Consider the following 11,848-nt stretch of genomic DNA (forward strand, 5'->3'; position numbering starts at 1 on the left):
TCCTGCTTTTCAGTCCAAGCACTTCCAAAGTATCTTACAATGAAAACAGTAACAACAATCAGTAAAATTACTCAACACCAGCAAAACCAGAAGTTTTTCGACAGAACAGCATAGTAAAAAACATGTAAGTGCAATTCTATAAAGCATATCCGGGAGTAAGCCACATTGAACTCAATGGTGCTTAGTTCTGAGTAGATATGTGTAGACTTGTCCTGTAAGAATATAACAAATCTAAAAGATTTGGGTAAATAAAAAAGTATTCACCTGGCACTGAAAAGACATCAGACTTGTAACTGTATACCCCTCCCTAAGGAGTACAGAGGAACCATGGCCAAAAAAGACTTATACACATACACTCCACTTCACTGAGATTATCGAAGTACTTGGCTGTTTCATGTAGGAGAAGGCAGTCCTTTTGGAAAATTATAGGTGTGTATGCAATCACTTGGTTAGCTGGTCATTGACCTGGTTCGCACATAATGCTAAGCCAAACGGTGACTTAGTGCAAATGGGCGAGTGTACAGATTATTGGATTGAATATTGTGGTCACTTTGCTCTTCCCCCGATCCTTCTGCTGCAGTGCACCCTGAGGCTAAGCCATCGTTTGGTTTAGCAATACAGTTGAACTTGGGTTCATGGATTGTCTCTCCCAAATAAACCATAAGTGGTAACACACACCCCAACACCTCAGTTACAGCTTGTGGTTTGTCTGGAGTATAGGTTTGGAAGTAATGTTAAGCCAAACAATGGCTTAGTCTGGGTAGCATGGCAGCTGCAGGACCAATGGAAGAGCACTGTGACCATGATCTTCACTCTGGGGATCACCATGTTTGCTTGTGCACACTAAACCATGGTTTGGCCTAGTGTTACATACAAACTGGGCCATTGTCATGCCAAGTGGTACATAGAATCTTACTGCATGTCTTCACATGATCAGAAATCTAGGGAAACAGAGGAATGGATGACTTTTAGGATGACACAGACCACCAAGATATTTTAGAGCGAGAGACCTCCTGTCATCGGTATGGCTTCAATAAAAACATTTTGTTATGGCTACATGCACACTGTGGTAAGTTACCACATTATAATTTTGTGGAAAAGTGGCATACAAATTAACTGATAATGATGATCGTTGCTTATCTCTTTTCACCTGATGCTTGTCCTCCATGTAGCAGCATTCAGATAGAAGCCAATATTGATCACCATCTGACAGTCTGGATTCTTGAATTTTTTGACAGCTCTCCACTCTGCTATTCAATGCCAGCTGAGAAAAAAGTGTGCTTCTATTCCTAAAAATTGACTGTTGCAAAGGGAGGGACAATAAGGAACTATGAAAATGCAATTAGCATCACCAGATTCCATCTGGAACAGCACCACCATCATCTTGGCCTTGCTTTTAATAGCAGTGTGTATAGCAGCATAACCACAGAACATCTCCCTACTCTAGAGTCCTTAAAGATGCAAGAACTTGTCTGGAATGGACTCTTTGGAGCAAATGAGATGCTGTTTGCCTTCTAAAAAAATGTGTACATTCAGTCCAAAGGTGCATCTTCTGGGGTGAGGGTGATCACAGCAGACACAGAGAGGGATTTAACCCTTTCTTCCCCTACTGCAGTTCTAAGGAAAATCACAGGAACGTAGGAAGTACTTTATACTGAGTCAGACCATTAGTCCTTCTAGCTCAGTACTGTCAGCCACTGGGAGTGGCTCTTCAGGGCTTCAAAGAGGGATCGAACTTGGAAACTTTTGCATGAAAAGCGTGTGCTCTACTATACTGAGCTGCAACCTTTCCCCTTTTAGAAAATCTTGAAGCTCTGAAGATTTTTCTCCAAACATTTTCTTGCCATGTGTGCTTTTTAAAAAAAAGACAAATAGTATTTGCATTGGGAGGATCTACCCCATTATTTTCGATACACCCCCCCCCCCGCAGCAGACACATTTAACATCAATGCCAAGACACATTTAACATCACATCTAGTTTGGCTCTTTCTTTCATTTACAGAGCAATCCTAAGTGCTGGAAGATGGCAGAACACACACTGGGTTAAATTTGTTGTTGTTATATGCCTTCTAGGAGAGCCAGTGTGGTGTAGTGGTTAAAGTGTTGGACTACAACCTGGGAAACCAGGGTTCGAATCCCCCCACAGCCATGAAGCTCACTGGGTGACCTTGGATCAGTCACTGCCTCTCAGCCTCAGAGGAAGACAATGGTAAACCCCCTCTGAATACCATGAAAACCTTATTCATAGGGTCGCCATAAGTCGGAATTGACTTGAAGGCAGTCCATTTCCATTTCCATTTTATATGCCTTGAAGTTGATTATGACTTATGGCGACCCTATGAATCTTTTTGTGAATATATTCATAGGATTTTCATGGTAAGAGGTATTCAGAGGTGGTTTACAATTGCCTACCTCTAAGCCACCAACACCCGGTATTCACAGGTTCCCATCCAAGTACTAACCAGGCCTGACCCTGCTTAGCTTCCAAGATCAGACGAGATTGGGCATGTTCAGGGTAGTATGGCCGCATGCTGGGTTAAATTAAGCCAGTGTAATTTACCTCTGTTCCAAACTCTGTTAAGGAGCAGGGGAATTTATGGCTGAGCTGGCCCAACACTGGCAGAGGGAAACAAGCCTTTAAAACAGAGTTTGACTTAATCACTCTTTTGGCCGGTGTATATTCCACTGGGTTGCCAGGTCATGTTTCTGAGCTGAGAGGGGTTTGGAACAGGTGTACTCTCACTTTGTCCTGCCATGCCATGCCTCCAGAACACTCCCTTTTGGGGACTCACTGGGGTGTATGTTCTGGTGGCTTAAGTTCCATCAGCAGAGCTCTGGCTGAGCCAGCATAGTCACTTGGGCTGAACCCAAGATCCACTTATTTCAAACTCATCCTGGTGGATCTTGGATTTGGATTGTGCTGTTAGGTAATGTAGAAATGCACTGGCAAGGAAATGTTTGTAGTAAAATCTTCTTAGAATTTTTTTAAAAAGAAAACTTTATTTAGCAGATGTTATTTTAACTAAAAAATATTGTAGCCACAATTTTGCCAGCCGGATTGTATACATGGAAAGCAAGGCAGTCTGAGGGATATGTACCACTATTCAAAAAGTGTGATCAGAACAATTATTAAAAGCCTTACAACCTGTTATATTCACAATGTCATCAGCAATCACGTCATAGGTTTGAAAAATAAAATGCCAAGTGCACCAAGGGGGGTGGTGTGGTAGTGGTAGCCACTGGTCCCACAGTGTCCAGGGAGGGTCGCTTTACAATTCCCATCTGTGATCATGGTACAAAAAAGAAAACCCTGGCATGGCAATTAGGATGGCGGGGGAAACAATTGGCCTCCTCAAGTGATGCAGTGCCAATGACTGTGCTCCCCACCCCCCTCGCTCTAGCCTGGTACTTTATTTTATTTGATTGCTAATCACTGCACTACTGTAATGTTCAGTTAGGTCATTATTTATTTATTTATTTATTTATTTTTAAAACTTATATACCACCCGACTAGCAATAGCTCTCTGGGCGGTGAACATTAGTGTATATTGTGTATAACCAAAGAGTTCTGACAGCTGCTTTTTCAAACTGTGTGTGTGAATATATCCTACCACATGTACAGGATACTGGGTCTGTTTGTCAGTCATGTGGACCCGTGAGAGTTGAGAGTTAGCTGATGCAACTTTCACGTATGGAGTGCAGATACTAGTAGGACTAACATAGTTTTTATGGCCCCATAAACTAGAGCCACATGGGTATGCTTTCATTCAGCAGAGAATCACAGCTTACACCAATGGCTAGCCATAAGCAAAATTTAAACTAGCTTTTTTGCTGCTTTGCAGAATACACATTGGTATTTATTATACTTTTTTTGTAAATATAGTTCCAGTCCTTTTTGCATTTGCTGGGCTAAAGCCAGGTTGTGGCCTTGAGCAGTTTTTTTCTCTGGTGCATGTCTATTTCTTTTTAATTGTTGATCCTGCCTGCTGCCTCTTGGATAGAGATTTGCCTGCACAACACAAGTTCCCAGTGGAGGGCCAAAACCACTCAGCTTGCTATTCGAAACGCATCCCTTAGGTACCGTTGGAGTGTTGTTGAGAAATGTGCATTTGGCTGCCCAGCGGGTTTCGAAAGCCACAAAATTGCATTTGGCAAAGTGTGAGGCTGTTCATGTTGCTTCCAGGTGAACTTTAGCTTCAGGATCATTTAACCCTGTGGTATTTGATGGTGGTTGTCAAAACTGCATTGCTTTTGTTTAAAATATGTTTCTTTTGGACTAAATAAATATTCCCCTATGCTCAAATTTGCTCTGTTGCTAAGAGAAAGTGTTTCTCTTTGCCGTGGCCATAATTTAAATTCAAATCTGTTTATCAAGTGTTCCCTTCCTGACACACATGCGATGGTCAATATTGATTCCTTTCCCTCCTCCCCCCCTTCCCATCATTATTATTTCCTAGGCAGCTTGTCTCTTTTTGGTAGGTTACAGGTACAGCAATCTCAGTCTTCAGTTATACCAGAGCAGGTGATACTCTGGCAGGCTACTTGGGAAGAATGGATGCTGCACCCAGTAGGTGCTCAGCCAAGTATAGGCCAGAGGAATGCAGTACAGAGAAAAAAAATTAAAAATGTTGCAGAAATACCGCCATGCCACCAGTATCCTTGACAACACTGCCCACCAATCCCAACTCCCCTGTGCTGGCTGATGTGAGTGCATAGCCACAATGACACCACACCTCCTCAAAACACACAATAATGTAACAGCACCTCCCAAACAAGCTTCCTTATAGCACAAGTAGCACTCCCGAGAGACCCCGGACAGCCCTGAAGGCCCACTCTCAGAGTCAGAGAGAGCAGGAAGTGAAGGAGCTCTGGTAGTATCGAGTCCCCTACCTCCCTGTAGCTATTACATGAACTAGAGTTAATAGCAGCAGACTCAGCTTGCCCTTTAAACGTTGGTCAACAAGAAGAACTGGGAAGGAAGAACTCCCACTGGAGAAGTGGCAAAAGAGGGCGCTGAATCTTTCTCCTGCCTGCTGAGGAAAGTTGGCCCAGCTGATGGGATAATGTGACCGACATGTGCTGAAGGAGGCAGTAGGGATGGGGAAGAAGTTAAATTCAGTTTGCATGTAAAGGTGAGCCTCTCTAATTTGTCCTATCCAAAACAAGAACCAAAACACAACCATCCTTTGAAATTTGCATTTCTCTTAATTTTTTTCTCCAGCCAAACAATATGTACAAAAATACATAAAGACTGCATAAAAATGCATATATTAATGAAAAGAAAATACAAACATGCATTCTACTAAGCAAAATTGCTTTGCAAAAATGCCAGTGTTAGGCAAAATATGTATATTATGATAAATTTGCACTAAAAGGCTGAATAGTTTTCATGAGGACTTTTTTTTTTAAATCACAAACTGATGTGGAAATGTGGAGAACTGAACTGAAGATTGGAAAAATGAGAAATTGAGAGAAACCAAAACCGGTAGATTTGCCCATCCCTAGGAGGCAATGTTTTTACTACCCTAATCCTAAACCATATTTGGCTGTCAAATCATGGGTTAAACCACAAGTTCACTATGATATTTTATTTTTTGTCAAATAGTGTATTTTCACACTGAAGAAAATAAAACCCAAACACTGATCATGTTTATTTTTAGATAAAACAGCCTTTGGATGCTTCCAGATGGGAGTTTATTGTGGAATTGGTGCTGTTCATGTTTTTGTCACAGTGCTCACATGACATTTTGTCCACATCAAAATATCACCCTGTAGTTTAGTGATATTTAGTCCATATTTATTTATTTCCCCTTAATGTGAAAAATCTGATAAGTAAATTTAACCCCATTATACATCCACAGCCACCACTGGCATGGAAGCTCATTTTCATATTTGGGGGGGGTAGTTTGTTACACATGTGGTGACATTTTGGTAGTGGCCTCTGTCACCACATCCCTATTTCCATTTGCTCTCACCTGAGCATATGCTAGCCATTTTTGTTTCTGGTGGTCCCAGGAATATGAGCGTGCTTATTTCTACTGATTGTCACATGTTGAAGGCGCACTCAAATCACAATAACCCAATTCAGATGAACTATTTCCAACCAGTATACATATGAGGAATTATCTCAGAGACTGTAATCACAGTATATACTTTTGAGGGTTTTTTAAAAAAATGAATACAGAGATCTTGCACAAGATCTCTTTATCACTCTTGCACAAGCCTCAGGGCTGGTGTTAGGCATGACTGGGCCCTTGGGCACCAGCCTGCCCCGGGCCTGCAACGCTGCATGGCTGGACACCCTCACCTGATACAGGTGGCAGAGAGCTTAAATAAGCCTGCCCACCCCACCTACCTGTCACAGCAGCACGCATGCCCTATGCGCTATGTCCACACATCTGCCATCACCCAAGATGGTGGTGGAGGTGTACCTCTTTCTTGGGTCCTATGGGGCTCGTTGAAACGAATACTGCAAACACAATTACAATGTTTGTTTTATATATATATATTTAAACAATAACTGAAAGGAACATAACACCATGTATGCCAACAGAATATATCATATATCTTCTTAACATAATAATTCCCAAAGTCCAATGCATTCAGCAAGACATAAATGAAGAAGTTGCTTGCAGAAAGTCCAGTAGAGAAAATTCGGAAATTTCCAATTGCAAACTTCAAAGCCCTAAATAAAATATAATTTAAATTCAAATACATAAAGCCACAAAAGAATTAATTTACTCTTCCATCCCCTTTACACACATAATTGTAAAACCCCATTACCTAATTCAAGGTGACAAGGGCCCAGTCCTTACTCCCTGGCATTAACAGCTCCTTTTCTCTTCAGCTTCCTCACGGTTTGTACTCAACTCCTTAATACAATCCTTCCATAAGGTTTCTCTACCCACTGGACCAAACCAATATAACCCATAGGGGTTACAGAGGCATCAACCCATTAGGGACACTCCCACCACCATCTTGGATGATGGCAGGCATGCGGGGTGTGCACACTGCATTGATGCAACAGGTAGGTGGGGCAGGCAGACTTATTTAAGCCCTGCACCACCCATATTGGAGGGGAGGTGCCTGGGGGTGTTTGTAAGCTCCTGCTTTGAGATCTGTGGCACCAGATATTTTTATAATGGCATTATGATCTTGGCAGTTTAATTTTCATTTCATTTCCTAATGATCCCTAGCACAGAATTTGCTGTGAATTGAATTTGCCATTGTATTGCCTGTTCATTCAGTTTGGAGAGATCTGTTGGCAGCTCTTCACATTCTCTTTTTGTTTTAACCACCCTAAACAATTTGGTATCATCAGCAAACTTGGCCACCTCACTGTTAACCCCTAACTCTAGATCATTTAATAGCAAGTTAACAATACCGATCCTTGAGGAGCTACACTTTCTACATCCCACCACTGGGAGAACTGTCCATTTATTCCTACTCTCTGCTTCCTGTTTCTTAACCAGTTACTGATCTACAAGAGGACATCTCTATCTATATACTTGTTGACACCCTCAAAGAACTCTAATAGGATAGTGAGAGCGGACTTACTTTTGAAGAAGCCATGCTGGTTTTGCTTCAGCAAGACTTACTCTTTTATATGCTTGGTAATTTTATCTTTGTTAATGCTTTCTACCAGTTTTCTTGGAACAGATGTGAAGCTAAGTGGCCCATAGTTTACAGGATTATCGCTAGGTCCCTCTTTTAAAATTGGTGTTACATTATTATTATTATTATTATTATTATTATTATTATTATTATTATTATTATTATTATTATTTATTACATTTGTATACTGCCCCATAGCCGAAGCTCTCTGGGCGGTTTACAACAAATAAAAACATTAAAAACAAATATACAAATATACAAATTTAAAAACACTTAAAAAACAACAATTTAAAAACACATGCTAAAATGCCTGGGAGAAGAGGAAAGTCTTGACCTGGTGCTGAAAAGATAACAGTGTTGGCACCAGATGCACCTTGTCAAGAAGGTCATTCCATAATTTGGGGGCCACCACTGAGAAGGCCCTCTCCCATGTTGCCAGACTCCCAGCTTCCCTCAGAGTAGGCACCCAGAGGAGGACCTTTGATGTTGAGCGTAGTGTATGGGTGGGTTTGTGTTGGAAGAGGCATTCCATCAGGTATTGTGGTCCCAAGCCGTGTAAGGATTTATAGGTTAAAACCAGCACTTTGAATCGAGCTCGGAAACATACAGGCAGCCAATACAAACGGGCCAGAATCAGTTTTATATGTTCAATATGGCCGCTGTATTTTGCACAAGCTGCAGTTTCTGAACCGTCTTCAAAGGCAGCCCCATGTAGAGTGCATTGCAATAATCTAACTTGGAGGCTACCAGCGCATGCACGACTGAAGCCAGGTTATCCCTGTCCAGATAGGGCGTAACTGGGCCACCAAGCGAAGTTGGTAGAAGGCACTCCGTGCCACCGAGGCTACCTGAGCCTCAAGTGACAGAGTTGGTCCTAGGAGAACCCCTAAGCTACGAACCTGTTCCTTCAGGGGGAGTGCAACCCCATCCAGGACAGGTTGAACATCCACCATCCGGTCAGAAGAACCACCCACTAGCAGCATCTCAGTCTTGTCTGGATTGAGTCTCAGTTTATTAGCCCTCATCCAGTCCATTGTCGCAGCCAGACACTGGTTCAGCACACTGACAGCCTCACCTGAAGAAGATGAAAAGGAGAAATAGAGCTGCGTGTCATCAGCACACTGATGGCAGCGCACTCCAAAGCTCCGGATGACCGCACCCAACGGTCTCATGTAGATGTTGAACAGCATGGGGGACAGAACTGACCCCTGTGGAACCTCATACTGGAGAGTCCAGGGTGCCGAGCAATGTTCCTCAAGCACCACCTTCTGGAGGCGACCCGCCAAGTAGGAGTGGAACCACTGCCATGCAGTCCCTCCCACTCCCAAATCAGCCAGTCGTCCCAGAAGGATACCATGGTCGATTGTATCAAAAGCCGCTGAGAGATCAAGGAGAATCAACAGAGTCACATTCTCCCTGTCTCTCTCCCGACAGAGATCATCATACAGGGCGACCAAGGCTGTTTCCATGCCTGAGGACTGGAAAGTGGCCAGAGGCTGACCTTAGGAACAAGTTGCATATTTTTGTTAACAGATCAGCAATTTTACATTTGAGTTCTTTAAGAACTCTTGAGTGGGTGCCATCCAGACCCAGTGATTTACCAGATTTTATTTTGTCAACAAGGACTAGAACTTCAAACACCTAATATACTAATTCAACATATTTATACTTCTAATAATACTAATTCATCAAGCAGGTCAGCATTAGGATTCCCTAAACCATCATGTGGATAAGTTTTTTTCTGGTGTTTTCTTCCTCACATTGCAGTCTTCCAGTCCATAAGCTGTAATGGGAGTTTCATTATTCTGTCAGTACATGTCACACTCTACACATTTAACTTATAGGTTGACTGTTGATTCTTTTTTCATTATTTAAAATTGTTGCATGAATATGGAGGTGACAACAATATCACAACTACATGTTTCCAATATCTATTTCCCCACTCACCCCCGCTACTGATATTCAGAATAAACATAAAAACAATTTTATTTCTGGAGAAAGCTAACAAATCAGAATATAGGCTCAAGGATGTATAGCTGTTCCAGTTTAGATTTATCTGGCATATTAAACAATACAATCTTGTTCATTTCTAGCACTGGGATATAGAGGAGTAAGTGCTAAATGTGATTTATACTGAAAAACTAAGGAGGAACTTTCCTCATAGTTCCTATCCCATAAACTTGCTAATCACTCTAGAGATAATATCATTAAAGTACACACTTTTTCCATCATAGATTTAAAGGTTTCTGTCACCATCAGACAGAGTTGGAAACCCTTTTGAAAGATTCTCTAAGGAATAATATTGATATATGCTAGGAATGCACTCCTTATTTAATTTTCACATTCTTTTCTTTTCATCAGGGAACAAAGAGTTTTATTCAAAATCTATTATTTATAAACAGTCATAAAACTACTTTCATGAAATAATTACATAAGAGATATTCCAGAGAGACTCAGCTTTGAAAAATACATTTAAAAAATTATTTGTTTAAAGTCTGCATTTCCTCTTGTTCCCCTCAATCTAACACAACAACAAAAATATTCCTAGGCTAAAGAAATTGAGTTAGGAGATAAGATTATGGATATATTAATTTTTATTCATAAATCCAGAGCTTGGAAGTAACTAGTTACAAGTAACGAATTACTTGTAATTCATTACTTTTTTGAGTAACGAGTGGGTAATTCCTTTACATTTTGATTGTAATAGAACTAGGAGTAATTTTACTACTTTTGTGGAGTAATTGTAACGTTTCCAGAATTACTTTGGGGCATTACTTGGGGAGGGGGAGCAGGGGAATTCTTCTGCTCCTCTGATTTGTGGATGAAAATCATGTGTCTCATACTGGGCTTCTGTCGCTCTTTTCTCATGCTCTGTGGATGGGTAGGAGGCGACGAGGGAGGAGGCGGAGAGTGAGACGGGGTGGAGTGGACAAAACAATTATTTTAAAAAATGGATAGTGGTGGTGAAGAATGGAGTGGAGGGAAAAAGGATCCAGAGGTCAAAAACATGGATCACGGAGGAGAAGGAGGCAGCAGGAATGGAGATAAAGAACTGTGGAGGTGAAAGATGACGTGTGTGTGTGTGTGTGTGTGTGTGTGTGACAGAGAGAGAGAGAGAGAGAGAGAGAGAGAGAGAGAGAATACTGTGTTTGCACTTGGCACACAAAGTGGCCTCCACCACCCTCTCTACCTACTGTGCTGCATTTGCAGTATTTTAACTTTTTTGCATCTCAGGGGGAAATGTTTGCTTGAGTGAGTGTCCCTTAGTTGGTGGCAGGGTAGGGTCTGGGAGATGGTTAAGTGAGAGAGGTTATGCTTGCTGGCTGAGTGGGGGAGTGCACTTGGTTTGGCGTGCAAAGATCTGAGTAGTGGCCGCAGCCTCCCTCCCCACCACCCTTACCAACGGAGAGACCACCATTGCTATCTTATGAATAAAAATAATTATTCTACTACCTGTTTATTTTTAATGTTGTTTTAGGCTACTTAGATGTGCAGCAGCCAAGGCCAGCACCTTGTAGGCATTTTTTTTTTAAAAAGTAACTGAAATGTAATTGTAGTGATTACTTTGGAGGAAAAGTAAAGTAATCAGTTACTTTCAGAGCAGTTGTAATTGTAACGGTAATTACTACTTTTTGGGGCCATGTAACTGTAATTTATTACTTTTTAAAAGTAATCTTCCAAGCTCTGCATAAATCCACAAGTACAGTAATGCTTCATGGATTGTCCTCTGATGCCACAATAGGGTTTGTGCGCTGCTGTCATATGGACTGTGTTTCCATCCCTAATAAGAGAAAAGGAGGGCTCTGGGCTCCAAAGGAGCAGAACATGGTTCAGTTCTACCAAAGTATTGAGTATGAACAAATTAGGAACAGCCATATAACTGATATGGAAGATAAAGCTATCAACGGCTACTAGCCAATATTTATTTATTTATATCCTGCCCTTCCTCCCATTAGGAGCCCAGGGCGGCATGGTGATGTTCTGCCTCCACCGTCAGAAGAATTATTTCTCTGAACACTAGTTGCTGAGAATTTCAGTTGGGGAGGGTGCTGTTGTACCATGGTAGAACGGCTTTTTTATGTTCTTTATAAGAACATGTTCTTATGTTCTCTGATGGTTGCCCAAAAGAGCTCCTTTAGCTAAAGCCTCTGCTCCTTTCTTGGCAGCTGTAATCCTCACGACTGGATCCCAGTTGCCTAGCACACTGGCACCTCCCCTCTAGCCTAACGCTTAA

At 41.7% G+C, this 11,848-nt stretch overlaps 1 pseudogene; it reads right to left on the minus strand.

The window, feature by feature from the left end:
* Positions 1-2,417: 2,417 nt before the first annotated feature.
* On the minus strand, positions 2,418-2,532 carry LOC133384681 (5S ribosomal RNA; annotated as a pseudogene).
* Positions 2,533-11,848: the final 9,316 nt, after the last annotated feature.

The sequence above is a fragment of the Rhineura floridana genome, chromosome 4, assembly GCF_030035675.1.
Source record: "Rhineura floridana isolate rRhiFlo1 chromosome 4, rRhiFlo1.hap2, whole genome shotgun sequence".
Classification (NCBI taxonomy): domain Eukaryota; kingdom Metazoa; phylum Chordata; class Lepidosauria; order Squamata; family Rhineuridae; genus Rhineura; species Rhineura floridana.